We start from the raw sequence: 9,610 nt of genomic DNA, 5'->3' as shown, positions 1-9,610 counted from the left end.
GACATCTTTACCGATACTTAAGGGTTCACTGTCAAATAAAGTAATACTGCTTCAATAGGATCTAAAAGGATCTCGCATTAGTTCTGCACAATTGGCTTTGGAAGTTGAAGCTATTAGATTGAGTTTATTTCAGCCTATCTAATTAAGCAGCGACTGCATAACAGCCGCTGTCGTTGATCCTTGTCCACTTTCTATTAATTGAAAGTCGTGAAATTGATCTATCGAAACGCAAAAGCAACCACGCTTAGTCGTGGCAACCCCTTGACCACCATTGAGAATATCGCTTTCATTTGGAAGCGCCCACATCTTTTTGTCAAGCTTACTTCTTTCTGTTTTCCGCATTTATTAAGTTAGCACACATCTATTATGACGGCTGTCAGGGTGCCGAAGCATGCAGTTCATTGCGATGGTGGTGTTATGTCATTGTTGTTACGGGTTCTCATCGAAACATCAAATCAAGAACGCTCACTGATCCCGTTTCTTTCTGCTGTAATCTAATTCTAAACTGGATGTGGAAAAAATGTCGCTAGTGTCGCTTTGTTAGCGTAAGAAAAATCTTTGCGTGTTAAACCATCACAATTCTGAAGGTCAATGCGGTTCCCTATAGAAGCTGACAACGCATCACTTGCACTATTTACGATCATAGCACCCCATCCAGCTCTGTCCCCCCAGCTATACGAAAATACACTTGAACGGGCACACAAACTTACTTTTTCTAGTTATGGATGTGCTAGGCTCTTGTGTAAGGCATAACCTTGCTGCTATAAATTCTCAGCAGTTTGAGCACTTCATCTTTCCGCATCAGTTAAGTCGAACGCTCGTAATTTCTATAGACATTTTGCTAGCAAGAAACGAAACATAGGTAAACGTACTGTTACTACAGGTTGCAGTATTACGCCATAGCTCCGCGCTCATCTAAGTCGTTCGGTCGATGGATATCGACCATTGACGAAAAATTTTTCATTACTAACGTTCGCTTTGATTTTTGCTTCCACACACTGATCTATCTCGAATTAAATTGAAGGATCGGATGATCACCGGCGGCAGTTCAGTCGCTGTCGCCTAAGGCGCTGTTAACTGGTCTACATTTGTCCTGGGCGTGTGGCGCGAACACAATACGGCTGAGACGAGTCGGTGCGAGCGGCGTGCGATGACCCGCGTTAGAATCTCTGTTCGCGCTAGAAGCGTCAGAAACATGAACATCGAAGCAAGTTGGACACTCAACAGAAGACTGCGGTGAAAACATGAAAAATACATGACGACGGTGCAATGGCAATTAGTGCCAAGAATGGTGGACATAGAAATAAGTAGGGAAAGTTCAGGCTTGGCATCGGCCTGTGACGTATCCCGTGTCTGATGGAGCTCGAGCTGCTCATTTTCATGGGATCTTCTCCATGGCGCAAATGCTAAGAGATACAGAAATACAGATGGAGCAAAAGACAGGGAGAAAGATACTAAGATGATCTGAGCGAGTTAGACACAGACAGACGCTGAATACGCGGCCAGTTGAAGACGAAGAAGGCAGGGCTCCGGTGGACCGGCCGCAAACCCAATGCGCCTGACCCCGACATCGTAGCTTCGTTTCTGTCGTAGTTTATCGAACTGCAGCGAAAAGCACAAGGAAAAGAAGACGCAGAGCATGAATCAAAAACAGCAGCGTTGAGGCAGAACGCAGCAAAAGAAACATGAAGATAAACCGATGTCGCCGTTTATGCCTTGGGCTCTGACTCGGACGCTTATGCTATTACAGCTGTACGGCCGCACAGCAGCTGCGCATGACCAACGCTGTGTCAATTTAACCGGTCCAACGACGTGCAGCAGAAACCCTGATTTGCTCGGTAGTCAACGGCAACGACACAAGAAGGTACCAGACCTCGTACGCTCTGCGACCGCTATCCAAGTCGCGATCTGTTGGTGGGCCGCTTACGGGGCTCAGGCCTCGGAGGTCCCATCATGGTGACCACAGGGACTATCATCACCGCCATGGCCCTCGTGGTCAAGTGTCGGACACATTATTATAATGGACCACTAGCGACATACGGAAAGGTAAGCAGCGCGACCAATAGAGAACCAGGTAGGATTTTGTACTGCTACGGCCGATGTGAACGCAACCGAAGGGTCCGTTTTGGGCTCTTATCGATGCGCTCGTAGCCGAAGTTGCTGATGATGCTCATAGGCGAGAACAAACAGGGAACAACCCAGAGAAACTAAAGCTGAGTGATAATGCGACATTTGCATTTGGTGCTCTCTCTTCGGCTTCAGAAAGAACACAAACAGGATGGGATGCGGCATAGGTGGGGTAAGACATATGTTTATATGTGCTTCTACATACGTATATAGAAACGAGAACATGTATGTAACACGTAACTGACTTTCGTAGCAGGTTCCTTAACTGTGACAGAGGCCAAAATTACTCGTAAGGCGTAAATCGTTTGCACGTGCACACACGTACATTATATGTACATATATATATATATATATGATGCGGTAGTGCAAGAAATCAGCAAATTTAGTAATGAAATAGCACACGCAGTGCGAAAATAGATAGCCGAATGTGACAGGTATAACAAATGATAATACTTAGAAACACTCAACGACAACTGGTACCGCTCATTAATGTCTTTTTTAAGGGCTGTTTATTGATTACTTCTATTCTATGAACGATATAGTGAGTGCTTCCTTATGAATCAGTTTTTGGAAAAATTAAAAATAAACATGACTTATTGTAGACTTTATGGTAACATACTAGATGGTCACGTCGATCCTGACCCGACCGGTATGGATCCCTGTTTTCCACAGAACGTAGCGCAGCTAATTCCAAACGGACACGGTGTTTCTCTTCCATCATCGCTACGACCACACGAAAGTTCGATGAGAGAGACACGCTATAGTCGCGTACTATCATTTTGAATTGCTAGAAAAAAACACAGGACTCAATAGCTACGATAATAATGCCAATCATCGCAATAATAATGGCAACCATATGTAGTACTAGCATAGATAAAAGCGTATCAGTCATCGCTGCACACTTCTAGACGACAATCGAACCATTATAGCCGTCGTATCTCGCGCAGAGTTGTCTCGGTCGTGACGTCTATTTGAAGCTAAAAAACACAGTAGCTAATGGCTAAGAGGAAAGAACAGATAAGATAACACGCTACTACGAAACGAGTTACTGCTCGCTGCTATTAAACTCCTATCAATTGTTTGTTCGCGTGTTCTTCGTACTTGGGTCAATCGATTCGTCATCGTGGTCGTCTTTCGTGAAAATACGGCTTTGGTGGGTGGCAGGTCGCGAAGCACCGAATTCAGCTATCTGTACTGTGATCGCCAGTTCAAGGTTAAAATTTATAAGGAACAAGGACGTGTCCTTGCTGTGATCCCGTGACCGGGCTGCTGTCCGCAGCAACTGCTGGCTGATACCGTTGCTGTGAGCTTATTTGATGAAACCGGCCACGGCATAGATGTATCGTGATTTTGCCGTGTGGTACTAGTTTTAGATTGAAAATTGTTAAAAGCGGTAATCGTACAAAATCAATCGAAAGTGAGACGTCGAACGCTTCAGTAAAGTGAGCTTTTACTGGAACCTGTTCCATATCTAATTGGTTAGTGATTTGATCGAAGTTCAGAACTTGCGTCGATATGCTGTTTTCTAACACTTATCTTATAATGCTAATAGTGATATAGACCTGCCAGGCCGGTTGATTTTCGACAATTCTAGATAAAACGCTTCTAGATAAAATCATTCATTCATTTACAAGTGCAATAACTGATAGAAAATCCCGAAGCGGTGATCCACAATACAATAAACACAACATTACTTTAGGTATTATGACATTTGGTGAGCGCGCGCACGGAGCCTTAAGGTGACAAAGAGGCAGATACGGCCAAATCTACGCTCAATGTTACTAGCAATATATATATATATATATATGATGAAAAAAAAAAGTAACTTCGTGTGGGAAACGTATACTGGATTGATTCCATTTCTATGTTCATTTTTTCTGGATACCGATTTGGCCGCTCCTGTAATTGGCAGGACAACCGATCAACGTGGAATCAATCGATGTACCACAAAGTTTTTATCGGTTGCTATTGATTGTAACGTGACTATCTTTCTGCCGATCAGAAAGCAATAGAGAGAACTGTGTTGTACAGTGATACAGACCATACTCATTAACAGTCGTACACGTTGACGGATACCCAGACCTCATTTTGCGAGCACGTTGGCTCGTGAAGGATACCTCTGTATGTACACAACACCAAATGCTGCCAAAGTTTTTCCGATGTATTGTGCTCTAGACATATTGAACACTGTTGAAGTAATTAGTTTTTTTTTTCCATTATCACATGCTACATGAAAAAAACATTTTAAATAACGCAAAACAGTTATCATTCGTACCGGCTGTCCGCTATTTCAGTCGTGTTTAGTATTTATCTGTACGTGGTAAACCAGAAGCCGCGCTCACACCCCCGGACTGAACTGAACACCGACTATCCATTTGTAACAATAATATACTAATTTCCATTTATCCGTATTTGGCCTGTGCGTTTCGAATTTTTTTGCCCGCTATCGCCGTTAGGCCTTCCAACCGATGCCGTCTGCCTCCCAGCACGGAACGGATATTTTTGCCCTGGATCATTCATTCATTACTCAGGCCAAAAGGCCTGTTTGCTCAAGCTCTGACGTCTTGTAACAACGTTATATAAATAGACAGTATCAATGTATTAACCAGCAAGTCGAACTATACGACGGATGTCAACTAACTTTGCGAAGTGGCAAAAACAGCCATTTATCTGGCGAAAGATTGAGAGACCGACCATCTTTACTTGACTTTATAGCACCACCCCCTGCCGCTAACGCCGCTAATTCTAAATTATCTTTAGTGTACTTACCCCTACTGATATTTAGTGGGTGTTATCTGCTGTCAATAAGGTGTGCTTCCGCAATTGAGGAAATGGCTTAATATTGTGGATGTCTGCAAAGGCTGCTTTCACTTTGAATTGAATAAGTTCTCAGTATAATAAGGAAATAAGTAAGTAAAATTGGGCAGAGTTTATGCAGTTGCGCGTCCAGCATCCTGTTAGCTATTTCTAAAATTTGCTGAAATGAAAAAAAATTTAACGAAAGCGCGTCAGTCTTCTACTAAAATGTGTCATAATATTCTAACGTCTATAAGCAGATAGATTTCATTCAAAATCTATGCAGGTTCGTACTCATGTGTATAGCTGAGTGTGCCGTATATGATAATGATTCGTGCTTCCGACTGGCAATCTCGTTAGAAAACAGTCAGACCTAAATTGTACTAGGTGTTAAAATTAATGAAATAAAAAAAAGCCAGCCCATTAGAAAAGATGTTCATAATGCTATCTATACTCGGTGACAAGACTAGCACAGGACAATCAACCATCGTATTTCGCTAAATATATCATCATTAAAGTACCTATATAGCTGTTATACTCAGAGCGACCCTCAAAGAGCAGTAACTAACATAGTTCTTCTATTTATTAACTACATTAATACGTTTATTAACAGACAAACGAAAAAAAAAAACACATCCCACAAAAAATCACATCACACGTATTCGTAACTGTTGTAGCTCAGCAGTGGCACCTGTTTCGACCTTAGGCGCACTGGCAGCCGTCAAAGTTCCATAAATACATCAAGCCTTGCCTTCACTACATGGCTTAGGGATAGAATTGTTATGACTTGATGATATTTCTGCTGGTACAGACATTGTAACTGCTGCGATACAATCGTTGCTATTGGATGACGGCAACACGCCAGCAGTGAGAAACACCAGCGAAGCGGGCGCCATGCTGAACAGCTTTGATGGCCGGAAGAAAAAAAACTAAGAAGGGAAGAAGGTTTACGAGAAAGTTCCGGTTGGTGTTCTGAGGCTGCTGCTAGTGCTGCAGCTGCAGCCGCCATCGTCGCCGTCGCCGACGTTGACGCTGGTGGCTTTGGCTGCATGACAAAGGCGCTCTACTTCAGCCTTCTGCCACTCTTTTTGCTGTCTTTTCCTTTTGGTCTTCGGTATCCGGACGCCCAGTGCCCAGCTGATGTTTGCTGCTACTGCCGTTGCAGCTGGATTGCCAGCAAAGGTTATCGGCAACGCTTGAAGCCGAGGCTGGTTGTTACACGGTCGATTGCTATTCTATTCACTGAGTCGGAACGTTATGCTGCCACAACGAAACCCCTTATGCCTCCACTGCCACAGCTTCTATTCTCGGGCCCATCTCACATGGCTGCCGCTGGCTGCTTTAGCTCTAGCCATCGAAACAGAGCACAAAGTAAAGGTAGCAACAGCAGCAATACTAGCGGTAGACAAAGCAAGAAAGCACCAGAAGTCTATGCTATATAACTATAACAATCAAAGCGGGGGATAGAAGTACCATCCGATGGAATTGAAGAGCCAGCCACTACCCCCGTTGGGGTGAAATGGGGAAAGGTCTGTGGACGAGGTGGAACGAAAACGAATAGCTACACAAGTCATCGCATGCATCTCAACTACTTCAATATAGCGACTGCATCTCCGCCATAAAACGAAAAGTACTTGCGTTATCTATATATGTTGTAATAGGAGGTGAACTACATATGCATGAAAGGGGAGTAGGGGAGCTAAGGAGCTATCGACTGAAAAACTGTATTGACCCAATAAAGAACAGAAACTCATACGCAGATCAAGTAGAGGGCAAAATTAGAAGTAGATCAGGGAAGGTGAGGGCATGCATACGGCAACTGCTGCTACCATGTACCATGGCTGGTAAATGCGACAACCGATATGCGTATTTATTTTTCCAGAAAATTTAAATGAAACAGTTAGTACGTGCGGCACTGGGGTGTCAATATAGTGCAGCATAATGGCAGATCAACAACTACAAGACTGAACAATCCGAAATAGGGAATCGATAATGAAGGCGGGATAACAAGAAACAGTACAAAATTCAAAGTGTGTTCAAATAGCAGCGATAGTACCGGCAGCAGACATCGCATCCAGCGAATGGTGACGATCGTGTGCCATGTTGGTTAAAAGCCATAACGAGTGTCTAGGAGAAAAGGATAGAAAGGGATTGGGGCAGAAATAAGACTATAACTAAAATAGAACCACAGGCTTTGAGGGCAACAGAGGACATTTTAATCTACAGTTTTAGTCAAAATTTCAGGAACAAACCACCCCGAACAAAACATAGAAACCCCTCAATCCGCTCCCCCTTCCCATGCGAAGATCATTCAAATGCAGCCGACTATACAAAATGCGTGCGCCGTAACAAAATACAAATCGACTCCATTTTCAGCAGCTAACGGCTGCAGTAATTGACGAAATCAACAATTTACTAATTGGGCATAATGAATTTTCTATACTAAGAAAGTAATGTACCTTTGTTTTTTGCACTTCTTTCTCCATTTTTTTTTACTGATGGTCAATATCCAATATTGATTTATATGTCGTTGGAAAGCTCCTTTGCTTACCGTGTTACCATCGTCTTAACAAAGTCATACAATTTCACCTTGAGTTCGGACACCACATGTGGGTGTATTGAATGAACTGAATAAGAAACAGCGACTCATTGGCTTGGAAACTGAGCTGATTTCACACGAGGATATCCACTACGAGCCATACTATCCCTGAGTTCAGGGAATGAAATAACTACAAGAACGGAATAGGTGACCCTGTAAGAGGAGTTCTCTGTCCGCTAGGTGGCGCAAACGCCAGATTGTTTGCCTTCCAACAAGGCACCCAGGTCGGACAGGATAAAGAATCAACACCTTTGTGGCGCCTTATGGCATCGTGCCGGACAGCATTATTCAACTAATGTTTACGCTCGGGAACGTTGCCAACCCAGCAAAAGGACACCACTCTATTGCGTGAAGGTTGAAGGGAGACAATGCAGGCCGCAGTACAACATCGCGAAGGATTGTATAGCTATAAGCTTCTCTCGTATCTGCTGGCACGAATGCTAAGCAAATTTATGGGAAGCGTAGGCGCGACTCGCCAAGAGCAACATAGATTAAAAGACATTTTCCTGACGGATGCTAAGTAATCGTCCCACATAGATTCACGTTTACTGTCTTTGTAGACTTCGGCCGTGCCAGAAATATAGTACTAAGGATCCTCGTGAAAATACGAGTTACCACAAAAGATCTTCAACGAACATGGTCACGATCAACGATGAAGTCTCTCAGTTGCTACCGTTCCCTCAAACCACTAGGTTGGCACAGGGAGATAATCTAAAACCTTTTTTTGTTAATGAATTTACTCGAGAAGATCCATTAGACTAGAAATTTTATGGAAGTGCCCCTACGTGCTAGCGATCTAGGCGTAAAAACAGCTCTCCTTATATACAGCCAGTCTTAGATAGGCTGTATATAGTTACCATGGGGCTGAGGTGAACTAAAACAATGAAATTTATATAGACAGGCGGCTTAAGATAACCCAGCCATATCAGTTAGGCACTCTTCCGTAATTTCCCGTATGTAGAGCTGCTCATGTCGTATAACGGTCAAAGTTTCACGTTAGAGTAGAGATGAAAGACGCTAAAAGGCACTGCCTACGAAAGCTGACATGAACAATAAGCAATGTTTGTCCACCTCAATCGTTCAAATTCTCCTCAATCTCCCGGTAGCGGCATGCGACATCGAGGTAATATGACAATGTTTGAGCCAGCTGCTAAGTTAACTAAACGCGTCGTTCCCGTTGTATCCTTTATCCCAAAGTGACCTTGCGTGCCTCCTTGCTGACACAGCGTTCCTTGCCGAATACGCTTTAATCTTTTGTGCCTTTTAGCTTTTACGAAGAATCTCGGCAAGCTGGAACAAAAATTGGCGGAAATCGACATTGACTCCCTCAACACTGGAGTGATAAGGGATAAGACACGCAAGAAACTAGATCGCTCAAGCCATCACGTGGTGCGCCATTTGCGGCCTTCATCACATACTGTCTACCATGTTGGACTTCTACGATCCCATTGAGAATTGAGTCTGCTTAGTATGTGGACAACGAACACTGCGATAGATGTCACGCTGCACGATGTTCCCAGGCATAGTCCTTAAAACCTTTCGCACAGTAACGAAGGTGATATTGTGAGATAATTTATAGGACATTTCTTAATATCGTATTAGGAACTCGGTATAGTATGGTGCGGTCCCGGGTATGTATGTGAGTATAATTATTATATGTGATTTGTAAGTGGCTGCAAACTATACAGTAAATGATAAACAAAATTCATATGTGACATTTTGGAATATATCTTGTGGTAGTAATTTAGAATATTGGTCTGCATCAGACGAGGATCCTGTAGTCAAGAAGTGTACTATTTTGCGGCTCTTAAAACCGGACCCCCCCCCCCCCCTGAGACCACAATTGAAGCACGCTGAATTCGTTTCGAATCGAAGACGCGTTTAAATTTGAAGTTGGAAACCTATTCTGCTAGTACTTTGGGTCATAGCCGAACATTCTACATCTATCTCGAGATGCTGTAGCTTCGCACAGAACGAATGAGAAGCGTCAAAAGGGACGTTTATGTCACCCGACATATCTATCTACGGAGCGATGCGGTTTGACGATCTCAAGGAGACCACAATAAGCAAGGGCAAGCAATGAACAAT

General features: G+C 43.4%; 1 protein-coding gene across 8 annotated transcripts in view; it reads right to left on the bottom strand.

The window, feature by feature from the left end:
* The window catches only part of LOC111253517 (uncharacterized), a 116,469-nt gene that overhangs the window by 94,017 nt on the left and 12,842 nt on the right, over nucleotides 1–9,610 (bottom strand). The gene's annotated exons all lie outside the window — the stretch shown is intronic.

This window comes from Varroa destructor, unplaced genomic scaffold (assembly GCF_002443255.2).
Source record: "Varroa destructor unplaced genomic scaffold, Vdes_3.0 BEIS01000006.1, whole genome shotgun sequence".
Taxonomy (NCBI): domain Eukaryota; kingdom Metazoa; phylum Arthropoda; class Arachnida; order Mesostigmata; family Varroidae; genus Varroa; species Varroa destructor.
The sequence above is the reverse complement of the archived record's forward strand: the minus strand, read 5'-3'. Positions and strand labels throughout refer to the sequence as shown.